This window comes from Scyliorhinus torazame, chromosome 1, assembly GCF_047496885.1.
Source record: "Scyliorhinus torazame isolate Kashiwa2021f chromosome 1, sScyTor2.1, whole genome shotgun sequence".
Lineage (NCBI taxonomy): Eukaryota > Metazoa > Chordata > Chondrichthyes > Carcharhiniformes > Scyliorhinidae > Scyliorhinus > Scyliorhinus torazame.
This window is the reverse complement of record NC_092707.1, coordinates 235,881,089-235,898,250: the sequence shown is the minus strand read 5'-3', so window position 1 is coordinate 235,898,250 and position 17,162 is coordinate 235,881,089. Positions and strand designations below refer to the sequence as shown.

At 53.9% G+C, this 17,162-nt stretch overlaps 1 long non-coding RNA gene across 1 annotated transcript in view; it reads left to right on the top strand.

The window, feature by feature from the left end:
• LOC140430201 (uncharacterized) overlaps positions 1 to 15,286 on the top strand; it is a 114,657-nt gene extending 99,371 nt beyond the window's left edge. Inside the window, exon 3 of the long non-coding RNA XR_011949364.1 lies at positions 13,780 to 15,286. This is a non-coding gene — a long non-coding RNA (uncharacterized lncRNA). The remainder of the gene's footprint in view (positions 1 to 13,779) is intronic.
• The last annotated feature ends 1,876 nt before the right edge of the window (positions 15,287 to 17,162 follow it).

Sequence of the window (17,162 nt, the reverse complement as noted above, 5' to 3'; positions counted from 1 at the left end):
GGTGGCGGTATGGGGGGGTTGGGGGGAAGCAGGCGTGGTGGTGTGGGGGGGTTGGGGGGAAGCGGGGGGCGTGGTGGTGTGGGGGGTTGGGGGGGGAAGCGGGGGTGGCTGTGTGGGGGTTGGGGGGGAAGTGAGGGTGGCGGTGGGGGGGGGGGTTAGGGGGGGGAGAGGGGGTTGCGATGTGGGGGGAGCGGGGGGTGGCGGTATGGGGGGGTTGGGGGGAAGCCGGGGGTGGCGTGTTGGGGGGGAGGCAGGGTGGCGGTGTGTGGCGGGGTTAGGGGGGAAGGGAGGGGTGGCGGTTTGGGGGGGCTTGGGGGGAAGTGGGGGTGCCCACTGACGGTTCTGGGCCGGGGATCGGGGATCGGGGACCCCACCCTGACACCAAACACGCCTTGTCCTCCGTGCGACAATGCCCGTGGCCCCACATGGACATGTGGATGGAGTGTCTTGACGCATAGAGGGGACACAGAGGTTGCGGTTTTCAGAAATGGCCATGAGTCAGGCGGTCAGTAGCGATTTGTGGCTTACAGCTCATCGCAGAGCGGGTTGTCATCATCCAGCATGGCAGCGCTCACACCCGCTTACGGAGGAATCAGTCCTACCGACAGTGACGAGGTGCCGCAGGTGCAGTGCGGCGTGATGGCTGTGCCATCACGCTGGTAGGGTTGGGCGTTGGTGCGAGACGTGTGAGGGGGGGTGCTCGGGTGGTGCCAATGCTCATGGTCAATGGTGCCAGTGCCCTGAAGAACGATGCCCTCCCCCCGAGTGAACGAACCGTGCGCTGATCAGCGCATCGCGTGCCCGCTGCCCCAATTGGTTCAGTCGTGCGGCCTCTCGGCCGTATCCCGCGCCCCGATGCTGTCTGTGCCCCGCCGCCCTCCCCCCCCCTCCTCCTCATGATCAGCGTCAGCGGCCTCATCAGCCTCACGTGCGTCCTCCTCCTCCGTGACATCGCCCCTCTGTTGGGCGATGTTGTGCAGAACGTAGCATGCAACGACGATCCGTCCGACCCTGTCAGGGTCGTATTGCAGGGCGCCCCCGATCGGTCCAGGCACCTGAACCTCATTTTGAGGAGACCGAAGCACCTCTCCACGACACCCCTGGTTGCTGCGTGCGCCTCATTGTACCGGCGCTCCGCGTTGGTCTCTGGCCTCCGTATGGGCCGTCAATCGCCACGGCTGCAACGGATAACCCCTGTCGCCCAGCAACCAGCCCCTCATCTGGGTGGGTGACCCTCGAACATTGCGGGGATGAATGACTGTGCCAAAATAAAGGCGTCATGCACGCTTCCCGGATACTGGGTGCATACGTGCATAATCCTCATCCCCTGGACGCACACCACTGTACGTTGATCGACCTATGCCCCCTTCCTGTTCATGAAGACATCTCTATCCCGCGGTTGACATGAACACCATCCACGACGCCCTGTATCATTGGAATGCCGGCCATCTTGACGAATTGCGATGCCCTGGCAGCCTGGTGAGCGCAGTCCTCCGAGAAGTCGATGAACCGTCCCGCGACTGCATAGAGGCTATCAGTTACTGCCCGGATGCACCGGTGCACCGACGCCTGACTGATCCCGCCACAGGACCCCGCTCGATGACTGGAAGGAGCCGGTCGCAAAAAAAATTCAGGGCCACAGTTATCTTCACCCTCACTTGGAGGGCATGTCCTCCTCCTGTTCCATGTGGCTCGAGGTGTGCCAGCAGGTTGCATATATGTGCAACCATCCCACGGCTCATCGGAGTCTGCTCCTGCATGCCACCTCCATCATGTCCTCGTAAGAGATGCGGTCCCGGTACACTCGGTCATGCATGGCACGCCTCCGCCGCCTTGGGAACGACCACCTGATCGTCCTCGTCCCCAGGTGATGCTTCAGGATCTGTGTCGTTGCCCTGTTCCCTGCTGGCGACTTGGGGGTGGTCCGCACCCTCCGTCTCCTCGTGGACTGGTCGGGCACGGTGGCCCATAGCAGCAGCGCCTGGCTCGGGGCCCTCCGCTGCCACTCCCTCTGCCGCACCCTCCATGAGCCACCCTCCTCACACGCGACGTTTTGCCATCTGCATGACTGCCGCCACGGCGGCGAACACCGGCGGCTGCTGCAAAAACATCATGCACTTGAAAGGGTATGGTATGGGAGGGAGAGGCAAGGACGGTTGTTAGTAGGACGCTTTGACAAGCGGCAGCCAGGGCCCTGTGGATGAATGGGTGCCCAGGCAGCCTGCACACTGTTCAATCAGACATGCACCGTCCCACCCACCACGGTATCCGTTTCCTGCACCGCTCAACCCGTGCCTCCGCATCGCTAGGCCAGCAGACAGACCCCTTCACCATGGCGCCGGTTTGGTATGATGTCTTCGCCACCCTCCTGCCGCCGCACTCCATCGGGAGTTCTCCGTCCCGCGGCCAACCATTAATTGGGCCCCCCCCCAACCCAACAGGATGGTGGGATTATTTCCCCGCTCCGTCCTCCGTTCCCCTTCCCAGGACAACAACACCGCCAATGTCCCCAACCCCATTTCCCCCTTCCGTGCACTCCCTCACACAACCCATCTTCGTTGGCCTTGTCGTCGCCCGTCCCAGACCGCCATCCCCCCACTCCCTCCCTCCTCCCTCCCCCCTTCCTCCCTCCCCTCTCACATCCTCCCCTCCCCTCCCTCCCCCTCATCCCCTCTCCACCACCCCCCTCCCTACCCCTTCCCTCCCCCTCCCATCCCTCCCCCCTCCATCCCCCCTCCACCCCCTTCCCTCCCATCCCCCTCCCTCCCCCTCCCTCTCCCACCCCCCGTACCCTCCTCCCCCTCCCCCGCCCCCTCCTCCCTCCCCTTCCCTCCCCCTCCCCATCCCTCCCCCTCCCCCTCTGCCCCCCCTCCCTTCCACCTCCCCCCCTCCCCCTCCCTCCTCCCACCCCCTCCCCCTCCTCCCCCTCCCCTCCCCCTCCCCCTCCCCCCCTCCCCCCCCCCCCCCTCTCCCTCCCGGCATGACTGGCTGCCGATTTTATTTTGCAGGGGTGGCAGGTCACGCCGTCGGGATTTCGGTCTATCCGGGCCGGAGAATAGCAGGGGCCTGTGTGAAGCGCCTCGATTGCCCTCTCCGCGCTTTCTCCGATGTGCGCGGCGCAGACTACGATTCAGCCGTTCCCGCCGGTTGGGAGAATGGCGGGACGGCGTCGGACCGGCGTCGCGTGGAAAAATGGCGCAAACATCGATTCTGCGGTACTGCGCGGCATGGGAGAATGGCGCCCATCTTCTTTCATGGTCTGATTTAGCTGCTGTGTTCTTCCAGTGTTATTTTAAATTGTTAAACCTTATTGCAAAGCAGCAAAATGCAATTTTCCTGGGTTGGTGGGATGGAGGGGCATATTGAGGAATGGGGCTAGGCTCTTTGGTGATTCATGGAGGCAGCTGTACATGTTAAAGTGTAGCCATCTCAGGATGACCTGCTTTTCATTGGTGGGATGTCCAAAACATGACTTGTGCTCTTTGAACTTGTAGGACAAGTAAGGTTTCCTTTTGGAGGCATAAGGTACTCTTTTGGATATAGTGCTGGGACTTTTTTGGCGGAAGCCAGCTGTCCTTTGGGGAGGTCAAACACCCTTTGGGAGTGGTAAGGTGCCCTTTGAAATTGTTAAAAGTAGAAATGAATAAAAATTGTTTAAACTCATTGGAACTGTCAACAGAGCTGTCAAAAGGAATTCTCAAAAGGAGCAGTAAAGGCATTTAAAACTCTTTTGAAAAAAACTGTCAACAATGTTTTGAAAAATTAGTTCTGCTTTTTCACTCTGCTTGTTGGCATAAACCTGGGGGTTGTAATTACAGGATTAGTGCTGCATGACAGATTTCACAACCTTTCATTAAAGCAGTGGGGTGGGTGTCTCATTTCATAGTTTGATCGACAGGTCCAAGTGGTTGTAAACTCTGAAGTGGGCACACCCATCCTCATCCGTCCATTCCACCCCCTCCCCCTGGCCCACTCTGTAGCCAGCCCAGACCAGTTCACCCTCACAACTTTCTGACAGAGCACCGAGGCACATTGTAACATTGTGCATATTTACAGTGTTACCAGACTTTAAACGACCCTCTTATGGACTGACCTGATTAATACTACACTCCTGTATGCTTCATCCGATGCCGGTGTCAATATATTTACATTGTGTACCTTGTGTTGCCCTATTATGTATTTTCTTTTCTTTTCATATACTTAATGATCTGTTTGAGCTGCTCACAAAAAAATATTTTTCACTGTACCTCAGTACATGTGACAATAAACAAATCCAAATCCAAATATATACAGGTTTGTGCCCTAGCCCCGAATGCTATACTGCACCTATGCCAACTTAACTGGTGTCTTCTTTATGGCCTTACAGGCTCTAATGCTATGTCCAGGTGGATCCTCATGAGGTACATCAGGAGTGGAGGCGGCCTGCTTGGATTCCCGCCCTGTGACCTGGGTATCCTTTGGTGGCCGAGGCCTGGATGGGCCTAGCTGCTGCTCGGGCTTCCCAGGTGGGCGTGGTGCTGCCCTGTTCTGCCCGCTGCCCATGTGATGCACCAGGTACAGGAGGGGGGGGGGATGGGGAGTCCAAGGTGCTGTGATGTTCCAGTCTGCATGCTCGCGGCCATGGAGCACAGGGAGTGGATCACCTCTGTCTGGGACTGCGCTACATCACGCTGTGACTGTGCCACCACCTTCTGGGTCTTTGCCTTTATTTTGGCACAGTCGTTCCTCCCCGCAATTTTCGAGGGTCACCCACCTGGATGAGGGGCTGGTTGCTGGGCGACAGGGGTTATCCGTTGCGGCCGTGGCGATTGACGCCCATACGGAGGCCAGAGACCAACGCGGAGCGCCGGTACAATGAGGCGCACGCAGCAACCAGGGGTGTCGTGGAGAGGTGCTTCGGTCTCCTCAAAATGAGGTTCAGGTGCCTGGACCGATCGGGGGCGCCCTGCACTACGACCCTGACAGGGTCGGACGGATCGTCGCTGCATGCTACGTTCTGCACAACATCGCCCAACAGAGGGGCGATGTCATGGAGGAGGAGGGCGCACGTGAGGCTGATGAGGCCGCTGACGCTGATCATGAGGAGGAGGAGGAGGGTATGGTAGGGGAAGAGGGGGGGGAGGGCGGCGGGGCACAGACAGCATCGGGGCGCGGGATACGGCCGAGAGGCCGCACGACTGAACCAATTGGGGCAGCGGGCACGCGATGCGCTGATCAGCGCACGGTTCGTTCACTAGGGGGAGGGCATCGTTCTTCAGGGCACTGGCACCATTGACCATGAGCATTGGCACCACCGAGCACCCCCTCACACGTCTCGCACCAACGCCCAACCCTAACTTCGTCGCTAGCTGCTTCCGGAGCTGCACATTTAATCTCTCGCTTTCATTAATATCTCCCTCTCTACTCTCCTTCTCCTCAAGCTGCTTACGGAGTGTGCTCACAACCTCCTCTGTGCACGCCTCCCGGATACTGGGTGCAAACGTGCATAATCCTCATTCCCTGGACGCACACCACTGTACGTTGATCGACTATGCCCCCTTCCTGTTCATGAAGACATCCCTATCCCGCGGTTGACATGAACACCATCCACGACGCCCTGTATCATTGGAATGCCTGCCATCTTGACGAATTGCGATGCCCTGGCAGCCTGGTGAGCGCAGTCCTCCGAGAAGTCGATGAACCGTCCCGCGACTGCATAGAGGCTATCAGTTACTGCCCGGATGCACCGGTGCACCGACGCCTGACTGATCCCGCACAGGACCCCGCTCGGCCACATCAGCCAGTGACTACGCTATCTCCCTCTGGGAATGGGCCACCTCCCTCTGTGTCTCTTCCACGTCGGCCAGCGCCAGGGCAATACCACCGATGCTCTCAACCATGACCCGCTGTAACTGGGCCACGCTCTGGAGCACTATTGCAATGTCCGGGGGGCTCTGGTACATGGCTGCCTGTGATAGGGCAGCCTTGTCCTGGGCCTTGGCCACTGCTTGCACAGATTGCCCCAGGCCTTGGACATGTTGACCATGGCGAGACCTTCGTCCCCCAAGACCTCCACCACAGTCGCTACCCGTACGGTGTTGGCCTGGGTGGCACGCATGGTTGGTACCAACTCCTTCTGCACGCGGTTGGAATCCTCCAACTGCATTTGCAGATACTGGATGCTCACCGACAACCCCTCATGCAGTCCCTGGCTCTGCGACTGCATCCCCGCAATAGATGGGACTGTCCGTTCCAGAAGCCTGTATTCCATCTGGACGGCAGCTAGTCCCTGGGGCCGGCCCACCCTCTGACTGGTCACCCCTGTGGTATTATAGGTATTATGATACGTGATAGGCTAAAGCACCATTGGTGCAAACTGTATGCTTTCTATTGGTTAGAATGTCTGATAGCTCCGCTCTGATAGGCGGGGTATAAGAGCCCGTGCCGCCCCAGCAGCCTTCATTCTGTACCTGAGCTGCTGGGGGAAACATCTAGCTTATTAAAGCCTTCAGTTGGACTACAACCTCGTTTTGGTGGTCATTGACCGTGCATCAACGCCCTCAGGAGTTCCTACCTCCACCTGCTGTACCGGAGCAGCTGTGTCGTGCGCACCAGGTTGTGTTCCAGGAGCCTCTTCACGAATGTGCCCAACCGAGGTGAGTGTCTCTGGGATGGGGGAGGGTGTTGGAGACAGCAGTGACAGGAAGTCAGTGTCTTCCCCGGACTCAAGCTTCAGGGTGTCTTGCGATGCGGGTCGAGGGCCCCGTCTGTGTCGGTTTCGTCTTCGTCGCTGGTCGTTACACGGGGCTCTGGTGGTAGTTGTGGTTGGGGGTGAGGGCCACCAGAAGGACCTGCACCAACACCAGCAGCTCCTGCAAGACACAAGACACAAGACACAAGACAAGACGCATGATTGCATTTCGGGCAGGATGGGATTCAGCTGCCTTCCAGGTGTTGGGGGGGGGTGGTGGTTACGGTTGCGTGGGACAGGGGTTGATGCGAGGGTCATAGTGCTGCCTATTCACACTGGCCTCCGTGAGGAGGTTGTGTAATTTTTTTATGGTACTGCTGGCCATTCTGCGGCGTTCCCATGGCGCTAACGACCTCTGTCACCTGCACCCAGGCCTGCCGAACAGCAGCGGCTGGCAGCCTCCATCCCATCCTGTGTACAGCGTCGCCCACTTCTCCTCCATGGGGTCCAGCTGCTACGGGCCACCGTGCCCGACCAGTCCACGAGGAGGCGGAGGGTGCGGACCACCCCCAAGTCGCCAGCCGGGAACAGGGCAACGACACAGATCCTGAAGCGTCACCTGGGGACGAGGACGATCAGGTGGTCGTTCCAAGGCGGCGGAGGCGTGCCATGCGTGACCGAGTGTACCGGGACCGCATCTCTTACGAGGACATGACAGAGGTGGCATGCAGGAGCAGACTCCGGATGAGCCGTGGGATGGTTGCACATATATGCAACCTGCTGGCACACCTCGAGCCACATGAAACAGGGGGAGGACATGCCCTCCAAGTGAGGGTGAAGATAACCGTGGCCCTGAATTTTTTTGCGACCGGCTCCTTCCAGAAAAGAAAAGCACCCGCACCACCGACTGCACAGGCAGCACCCAACCCAATGAACCCCATTACCACGCAGCGCAGGGTCACCATGGAAGACCAACCCGATTTTGTGTATACAACCCCATTAACCATCACCCAGTTAAGAGATGCCCGCGATAAGATTGAGACTTTCCACCCCACATCAGACCCACACAACTTTTTCGAACAAGTGAAGCAACAGACCCTCACGTACGGTTTAGATGAGAAGGAAGAGGTAAAGCTCATAGTTATGTGCCTTAACTCACCAGTGCTGTAAAGTTCTATGTTCTATGTTCCCGACCCACAAAATGTAGAAGGAGGTAGCCTCCAAGAGATGAAAATAGCCATTTTAGACGCCATTGGCTATAATAGAGGAGATCCGGTAGAAGGACTCAACCAGTGCAGACAGAAAAAGGAAGAGCATCCAACAGCGTTTGCTGGATGCCTTTGGATCCATTTTACTGCTGTATTTGGTGAGTTAGCCCACACACATTTATCAACAGACGATACGGCCAAATGGACCCATGTACGCTAGTATCCCATGCCACAGAGGCAGGACAGAAGACATGTGTCAGTTACGACTCCTCAGACCCGGCACACAATGAAGTGTGGGTTCTGAAACGCTTGTCCAGAGCTTGGGAACAGTCTGTACAGAGAAAGACAGAGCAGGAGAGAGTAGACGCCACAATGAATCCAGTAAGGACACACCAAGACCCCGCATGAGTAAATGAAGGCAGAGGTACAGCGCAGCACCACAAGACACAGGCATGTTATAATTGTGGACAGAAAGGACATTACGCACGAGAATGTCAAGCCCCCCCGAAGCAGCAACGGAATCAGCACACAAATGCCCCTCTCAAAACAATACCCGACCCATCCACAGTGTTAGCGCCCGACCAGATAATTCGGCCATAAACGGCACCGATTGACGACGTTCAGTCTCCCCAACTTGGGTCTGCGGTACCCTTTGGGATAAGTCCGGAAGATCGGTAGTTGCAGGCACAGTCCGGGGACACCCAGTAGAGTTCCTTTGGGACACAGGAGGGTCCCGAACCACGTTAAACTCCTCCACCATGTACCAGAGAGAGATGTGGCCCACTACGGGCATCATTACCCTTAGTGGCTTCACAGGTCATCTCCAGCAGGGACACATCACAGCCCCTGTGGACACACAGATTGGCACTATTCAAAGAAAACACTCAGTCGTTTTCGTAGATTTACCCAGGCAGCAGAACACATCCTGAGCATAGATTTCATGAGTACACACAACCTTTTGTTCGACCCAGTTAATAGATGTATATGGAAAATGGCTTGAGCAGCACGAGATCCCGCCACGCTCACAGTAGGAGATTATGCACACAGAATCAGCTCAGTAGGAGAGTACTAGTTTGATCCACAAACCATTATCACAGACAAAGAGGTTAGAGAGGTCTTGAAGAGCCATAAAGCAGTGTTTGCCCAGCGCAAGCACGACTGCGGCAAAATCCCAGGAGTGGTTAACATTTCAGGTGCCGATCCTAAGCCCCAGAAACAATACGGCTTCCCCCAGCAAGCCGAGGGAGAGATAGCCAAGGTAATCCAAAGTTTATGAAACCAAGGAGTGATTCGACCCATAGCGTCAACGAATAATACCCCGATTTGGCCAGTGAGAAAACCAGATAGTTCATGGCGACTGACCATTGACTACAGGGAATTGAACAAAGTGACCCCATTAGCAGCCCCCACCGTTGCCAAGGGTCCCTAGACCATGTTAAAACAGGGACTCCAGTCAAACTTTTTCACAGTACTGGACATCAGCAATGGCTTTTGGTCCATACCACTGGACAAAGCATGCCAGTACAAATTTGCGTTCACTTTCCAGGGACAGCAGTACACGTGGACGTGCCTTCCACAAGGCTTCCACAACTCCCCCACCATTTTCCACAGACAATTGGTGAACGGCTTATCTAAATTTTCCAAACCCTGAATGCCTTGTTCAGTATGTGGACGACTTGATCCTACAGACTGACACCAAAGAAGAGCATATTTCACTTCTTTCAGAATTATTAGGACTACTCACAACAATTGGATGCAAAATTAACCCCAAGAAAGCCCAAATCCTCCAGGAAAAAGTCACATATTTAGATACGGTCATCACGCCTGGGAAGCGTGAGATAGAACACAAATGCATAGATTCCATTGTAAAATTGCCTTTGCCCCAGAACGTTACAGCACTCCGGTCATTTTTAGGACTGGTTGGATATTGTAGAAACCACATAGACGGATTCACCACAAAGGCAGTCCCACTTTCCGAGCTCCTAAAGAAACAGGCCCAATGGAAATGGCTTCCACAGCACACGGATGCCGTGGATGCATTGAAACGTGCCCTGAGCACAGCCCCCGCTCTGCAAGCCCTAGATCCACACTTCCCATATGCGGTAGAGGTAGCGACCACCGATCGAACCCTTTCAGCCGTACTCCTGCAGGAAAGGCACGATCGTTTAGGACCCGTAGCCTATGTCTCACGGGTCTCAGATCCAGTCGAGCAGGGATTTTCAGCCTGCGAAAGGCACCTACTAGCAATTTTCCAGGCGGTTCAGTACTTCTCGTACATAACCGGACTCAACCCAGTAACCATTTTGACCGAGCACGCCCTGACACGGCTTTTATTGGACGGCAGACTAAAGGACGGCGCAGTAAGCCAAATTCGAGCAGCGTGATGGACCCTACTCCTACAAGGACGCGACATTACCGCGAAACGGACAAAAAAGAGCACCTTTCTGGCCGCCAATTTGCACTATGCAGGAACCCCACATGAGTGCGAGATCATAGGGCAGCATGGTGGCACAGTGGTTAGCATTGCTGCCTACGGCGCTGAGGACCCGGGTTCGAATCCCGGCCCTGGGTCACTGGCCGTGTGGAGTTTGCACATTCTCCCCGCGTCTGCGTGGGTTTCATCCCCTCAACCCAAAAGATATGCAGGATACGTGGATTGGCCACACTAAATTGCCCCTTAACTGGAAAAAATAGTTGGGTACTCTAAAAAAAATTTTTTTTAAAGAGTGCGAGATCATAGCCCCCAAGCACAGCACAGGCCCCTTTGTTCCCAATTCGGTACCAAAAAAGACAGGCATCTGACCACAGATGACCCAGCCCACAGACAAAGCATTGAGAATTTATGTAGATGGCTCCTCCACAGTCCTGGATGTAAAAAGGACCACATGATGTGGGATTTATGTAGAGGACGTGCAGGGGGACGCGCTTTAGAAGAAATTGCTTTGAAGTTGCCTGGACACTTAGATTCGCAGGCAGCCGAGTTAGCAGACATTGCTTACATTGTCCAGCACCCCGATTCGTTCCCGACCCCAGCAGACATATATTCAGACAGTTTGTACGTCTGCAACAGCCTAACAGAATTCCTACCCCTGTGGGAATCTAGAGGATATATTCCCGCTGACGGAAAACCAGTACCCTCAGCCCCATTGCTCAAACATATCCTTCAGACAGCGAAAGGCAGAAAATATGGCATAGTTAAAGTAAGAAGTCACCACCGTTCCTCCCCACCCGGTAACGTGAAAGCTGACGCCCTAGCGAAGGCAGGCTCATGACATGGCCACTTTTGGCAACCCCCCCGAGACTGCCCCAGTACACGCAGTTCAGGTCTCACAGACCAACATCCAAGACCTAGCCCAGGCACAAAAGGAAGACGAGGCATTGAAGGAAATTTTAAAAGGAAACGTCCCAGCTCCCTATGAAAAGTTTAGGGATTCTTTAACGACCCATGAGGGAATCGTTTTAAAAAATGGCATTTATGTTGTCCCCACCCAGGATAGGAATGAGATAATTTGTAAGTTCCATGACGGACATGGACACCAAGGGATTGAATCCACCTTGCCCATCTCAGACCCCTCTGCTGGTGGCATGATTTAAAAACTGCCGTATCCCATTACATTGAAAACTGCTTGATTTGTGCACAGAACAACCCGGATAGATATGCGAAAAAAGCCCAGCTACGACACACCCGCCCTGTCAATGGCCCGTGGACAAACCTTCAGTTAGATTATATTGGTCCCCTCCCCCTCTGCAGAAATGGTTACAAGTATGTGTTGGTGGCAATCGACACATTTACGAAATGGATCAAAGCTTTCCCTCGAGAACAAATACAGCCAAGGCCACGGCCAAGATCCTGACCGAGCAAATTCGTACTAGATGGGGACTCCCCCGGAGTATGGAGTCGGACCAAGGTTCGCACTTTACAGTCAGGGTCATGAAAAACGTTATGTCCATTTTTGGTATAAAGCAAAAGTTCCACATTGCCTATCACCCGCAGTCCAGCGGCATTGTGGAGCGCATGAATCAGACACTAAAGGCCACACTTAGAAAAATGGTGCAGTAGCACAACACGACATGGGACACAGTGCTCCCATTCGCACTGATGTTTATTAGGAACACAGTGTCGAGTTTAACAGGATATACTCCCCATACCCTCATGACTGGACGACCCATGAAGGGTACAGAGTACTTATTTGGACTTGATTTGGCCAGCCCCGCAGTCACCGCCCTGACCCATGAGAAAGCAGTCCAACACATGGTAGAAAATATTAAAGCAGCATAGCTCACAGCAGCTGTTCGACTAGGCGCTAAACAAAAGCAGAGTAAGGCCTGCTTTGATAAGACGGTACGCCCGACAGAGTATACAGTCGGAGAGCAAGTAATGATCACCTTATACAACCCCAGCTCATTCCTCTCCCCTAAATTTGCAGGACCCTATTCAATCTCGGACAAAGCAAGCCCCTCAGTTTATAAAATCACGTATCCGAATGGAAAATCAGGATGGTTCCATGTAAATCAGCCTAAGGTTTATGGAACGCAGTGCAGCCACTCGCATCACCTATCATTGGCGATGGCAGACAGCGAGGACCTGCCCACTGTCAACCCAATTCCACCGTCTCCCAGTAGCAGCAGCACGTCCACAGACACAAACTTGACCCCGCCCCCAGAATAAAATTTCTCCCTGACGCTTGATTCGGCTGCTAGCGACAGCGACAGTGACAGCACAACTGAAGCCCCTGAGAAAACCGAACAATGGACACACAGACCAGGCCCCAGTCACTACAGCCCCAGAGACACCGACCAGGATATGTTCAGCCTCTTTGAGACGATTTATTTGACCACACCGGAACCTGACCCACCACCCGACGCTAGCGACACCCCCCTTGACCCGACCGCCCTATGGAAAATGAAACACTGGCACCGTGATAATTCCTGTCGTCTGACACGGAATGATGAAATGGACCACACATCAGCACACGCCGCGTTAGCATGAAAACTCCACACGCGAGTTTGGCACCCGGGAGATGGTGATGACTCCGAGACAGACTCCCACCATGGTAACCCCTTTGAAACCCTTTTTGGAATGGAACCTTGAGGTGTCCAGATGATGAGAGTCAGGAACCGATTGAGATTTACGGCGTCCTATACTCTGATGGAACCTGCCGCGTTTCTTGTTTAGTTTGTTTCTTAAATGTTATACGTTCTCTCTTGTACGATTTTGTGTGTCAGCGTCACGGACACTTTCTTGATACAGTCATAACTACTCTTCTGACGCCACATGGCAGTTGAAGAAACAAGTTTGTTGGAGCCCATTTATTTCCAAATTCGTACCGCCCTTGGAAGGTCACTCAGGCAGTGGAGTAATGGCACTTATCCCCACCCTGCCTGAGGACCCCCTATACATTTGGTCAGCCAAGCTCGGGTAGTGGAGTAACGGCACTGATCACCGCCCTACCCGGGGATTCCACCCATTCTTGCCCTGCCGCGGATCATACCCAACCCATTTGGAGAATTGTTTTTGAAACTTTTTTGCTGTTCTTTTTCATTCCTGTGGTTTAAAGAATGTATTTTGCCACAACTTTTACCCTTTCTGGCGACCCTTTGGTTGCTATCCCCCCAACTACTATTTACATGTCAGAATCACTTGGTTGGAAAAACGAGTTTGCAGAGGACGGAGAAATTGTCCACCCACTCAGCCCATCAAACACAAGCTGCGAGAGTGCTCGCAATGTGACAGAATTTTTTTTCGGATGTCTTGTCTCCGCAAATTGTTGGTTTAAAAAAAAATGAGGGAGTCCAATATGGTGACGATTCTAAATTGGAAATTGACGTTAAGGAGAAACAGATGGACAAATGAGATATTAAGCAACAAGATAATAACAGATATTATGCTTGTTCCCCAAGGAAGATATGAAGATACCTGCAGACGGAGAAAAGCCTGAACAGAATGAAGATGAACCTGATGATCTACATCATGATCATCGCTGGAATAGTACAGTTGCGCGCGTTACCTACCTCTACCTCCCTCACCACACAGGCCCCGAACACGACTACCCAACACAACACCCCCAGCCTGGAAACTACACCACACATAGACCCAGCCACCGATACCCCCACATGGTGTGAGAATCTCATTAAATGGTACTCCCTGTCATACACGGTCGAAGCCTTACTATTGATAGCCATATTGCGCAGTGCTATCCAGACAATCAGATTGCGGAAATGGAGAAGGAGAGCCTCACGCCCTCCAGTATACACATTAATAGCCCCTTTCCTCGGACTCCAGCAAACCCCACACTCTTTCTGAACCTTCCTCTTTAATAAATTCCGCGGTTGTTGTTTCGTTAATAAAGCTATTTTTTTCTGTGTATGAATGTTAGTGATAAGAAGAAATGTGATGCTATTAGATTTTTGTATTGTAAGATAAGTTATTTTATTGTTAAATAGCAGCATGAGTGTAGTCTAGTTAGAGACAGTTAGAGATTCCCTTTTTTTTAATTTATAAGGAGAATGGAATGTAGGATTGAATGTTAAATGGCCCCTTAGGAATTTTTAGATATGTGTTGTATTAGGGAAATTTAGGCAAATGTTTTTGACCCATAGGACAGAGTAGGGTAGAACCTGTCCTTGATTAAGGGTACCCGGCATTTCAGAGAACAGGAGAAAACCCAGTATTGTGATCCTTCACGCTTCGCGTTGAGGATCAAGAGGACGGAGTGTAGCCATCTGGGATGGCCACTTACAACTAGGGACAGAGAAACTCGCAAAGCCGAGCAGGTAAAATGGACAAGGCAAGACTCAGGCAGGCTCAGAGCCTGAAATGTATATTTGCAAGCAAGAAGCCCAGACGGTATCGAAACTCCGACCAATTAGCATTTTAATGGGGCCGATTAGCATTTGATGGCCCATCTTCACCAAGACAAAGGACTGGTACTCGAGCAACTGGGACAGTCCCAGACATTTCGGCGCCACTCCCTGTTCAAGGGAAACATAAACAATGGGGTCAGTGACCCCTTGGCACACGCCTAGCCATCCAGATCCCCGCCCACTTATTTGCTAAGGAATCGAACGGAGTGATCAGGGATCACCCAATTAGTGGGGTCCAAACTGAAGGACCGCCCAAAAGAGCGCGAAAAACCCCAAATATAAGAAGAAGAGTTTGGCATATGTTCGTTCTCTCTTGGACCTGGCACCCCGGTCACGGCCATCTCCAAGGGCAGCAACACCAGAAGCAAGTACAAGTTCAACGCTCGCGACCAGACGGATGAGCCCAGCTGAGCAGCAGTTACTTCTCCAGACTCGATAGTTCCAGAATCGGACAGCGACCACTGTCCTCTGACCTAAGCTGGGTGCCTGAAGTTAAGTACAGGTTGTCTTAGTCGATAGGTATAGTTAACTAGTAGTATTTATGTTGCATGACTAATTGAATGTAAATAAAGTACCCTTGTACTAACTAACTGGTGTTTGGCTCTTTGATCGATAGCCGGTTGAACCTTGTGGTGATATAATTCGATACCTGGCGACTTTGAGCATTAGAACATAGATATAAAAATAAAGGAGGCCTAACCCACTGATGACCATAATTGCAACAGAGCCATAGAAAAAGAAAAGAAAAGGCAACATGCTGAAGCACATGATCATACCCCTGGTTGAGGCATGGGGGTCGTTGTAGCGGATCTCCGCATCGGCTGTGGCCTCTAGATAGGCATCATCAGCCACAACCACACGGAATAACCCTTGTCGCCCAAGTGCCAAAAGCCAGCAGGGGGTGGTGAGCCTCGAAGAGGGCAGGAATCATCGAGTGTGCCAGGATGAAGGTGTCGTGCACACTGCCCGGGTATCGGGTGCAGACGCACATGATGCGCATCTGATGGTCACATACCAGCTGCACATTCATTGAGTGGAACCCCTTTCGGTTTGTGAAGAGCGGCCTATCATCTGCAGGTGCTCATAGGGCAACATCCATCCTGTCGATCACCACCTGGACCCTGGGCATCTTGGCGATGGCAGTGAACCCCGCTGCCCAGATATCCTGGTGGGCTTGGTGTTCATTGAATTGGATGTATTGTGCGGTGTAGGCATATAGGGCCTCGATGATGGAACGGATGTGCACCTAGCTCTGAGATCCCACTCGGCCACCGGGAACGCATGTCCTCCTCCATTTCCCCGCGGCGCCAGGTACGCTATGATCCGGGCAGCACAGTAGCATAGTTGTTAGCACAGTTGTTTCACAGCTCCAAGGTTCCAGGTTTGATTCTCGGCTTGGGTCACTGTCTGTGTGGAATCGGCACGTTCTCTCCATGTGCCTGGGTTTCCTCCAGGTGCTCCGGTTTCCTCCCACAGTCCAAAGATGTGCGGGTTAGGTGGATTGGCCATGTTAATTTGCCCTTAGTTTCCAAAACAAAGGTTAATTGGTGTTACTGGGTTAAGGGGTTGGGGTGGGGGAGGCATGGGCTTGAATGGGGTGCTCCTTCCAAGGGCCGGTGCAGACTCGATGGGCCGAGTGGCGTCCTTCCGCACTGTAAATTCTATGAAATCCGGCAGATAGGTCACACTGTCCCCTGCTCACGGCATTCCCTGCAGGTCCTCGAATGATCGGCACTGCCGGAACATGTGAAGCCTCACGCAGCGCCTCCTTTGCACTTCCTCCTCGGCCTGTTGGGCGGCTAGCTCTCCATCTTCACTGGCTGCCTCCTGTTCCTCTGGGGCAGACTCAATTGCTGACTCCTCTTCCTCAAGCAGCTCCAGCTCGTGCAGCCTCAGTGCACCCCCCAGGGCTGCAGCGACCAGCAGGAAGGCCACCATTGCCGGTTAAATTCCAATATCCATTGTCTGCAGGGGGGTGAAAGGCCAATATGTCAGCATGGTGTGCCCAACCAGGTCCAACGGGAAAATGCCAGCTCCGGTTGGTACTGTGGGCCCTGCACCCGAATGTGCCCCTCCCCCCAACTCCTCACCCCAGGCCCTGTCGATGCCTGGCACCGTGGGGGCCTCTGGCCCTGGTACCTGTCCCTACTACCAGGGGTACAGTCAGTTGGCGCTGCCCTTGCCAGCGGCACGCTCCATGGCTCCCGTCCGGTGTCCCCCTGTAGAGGCTACTATAGGCATTACCCTTGGATGGGCCTCATGATGCTTTGCCAGCTGCCCATTTGGGGGGTGTATGGCGGAGGGTTCAGTGCGTGGGTGGAGGGTGGTGGTTGTGGGTTGGGATGAGGGGGTTGTGGTGTGGAGAGTGGGAGCTGGGGTGTGGGGCTGGTGTGCTGGGGGCACCCATATGGCCAGTGTCA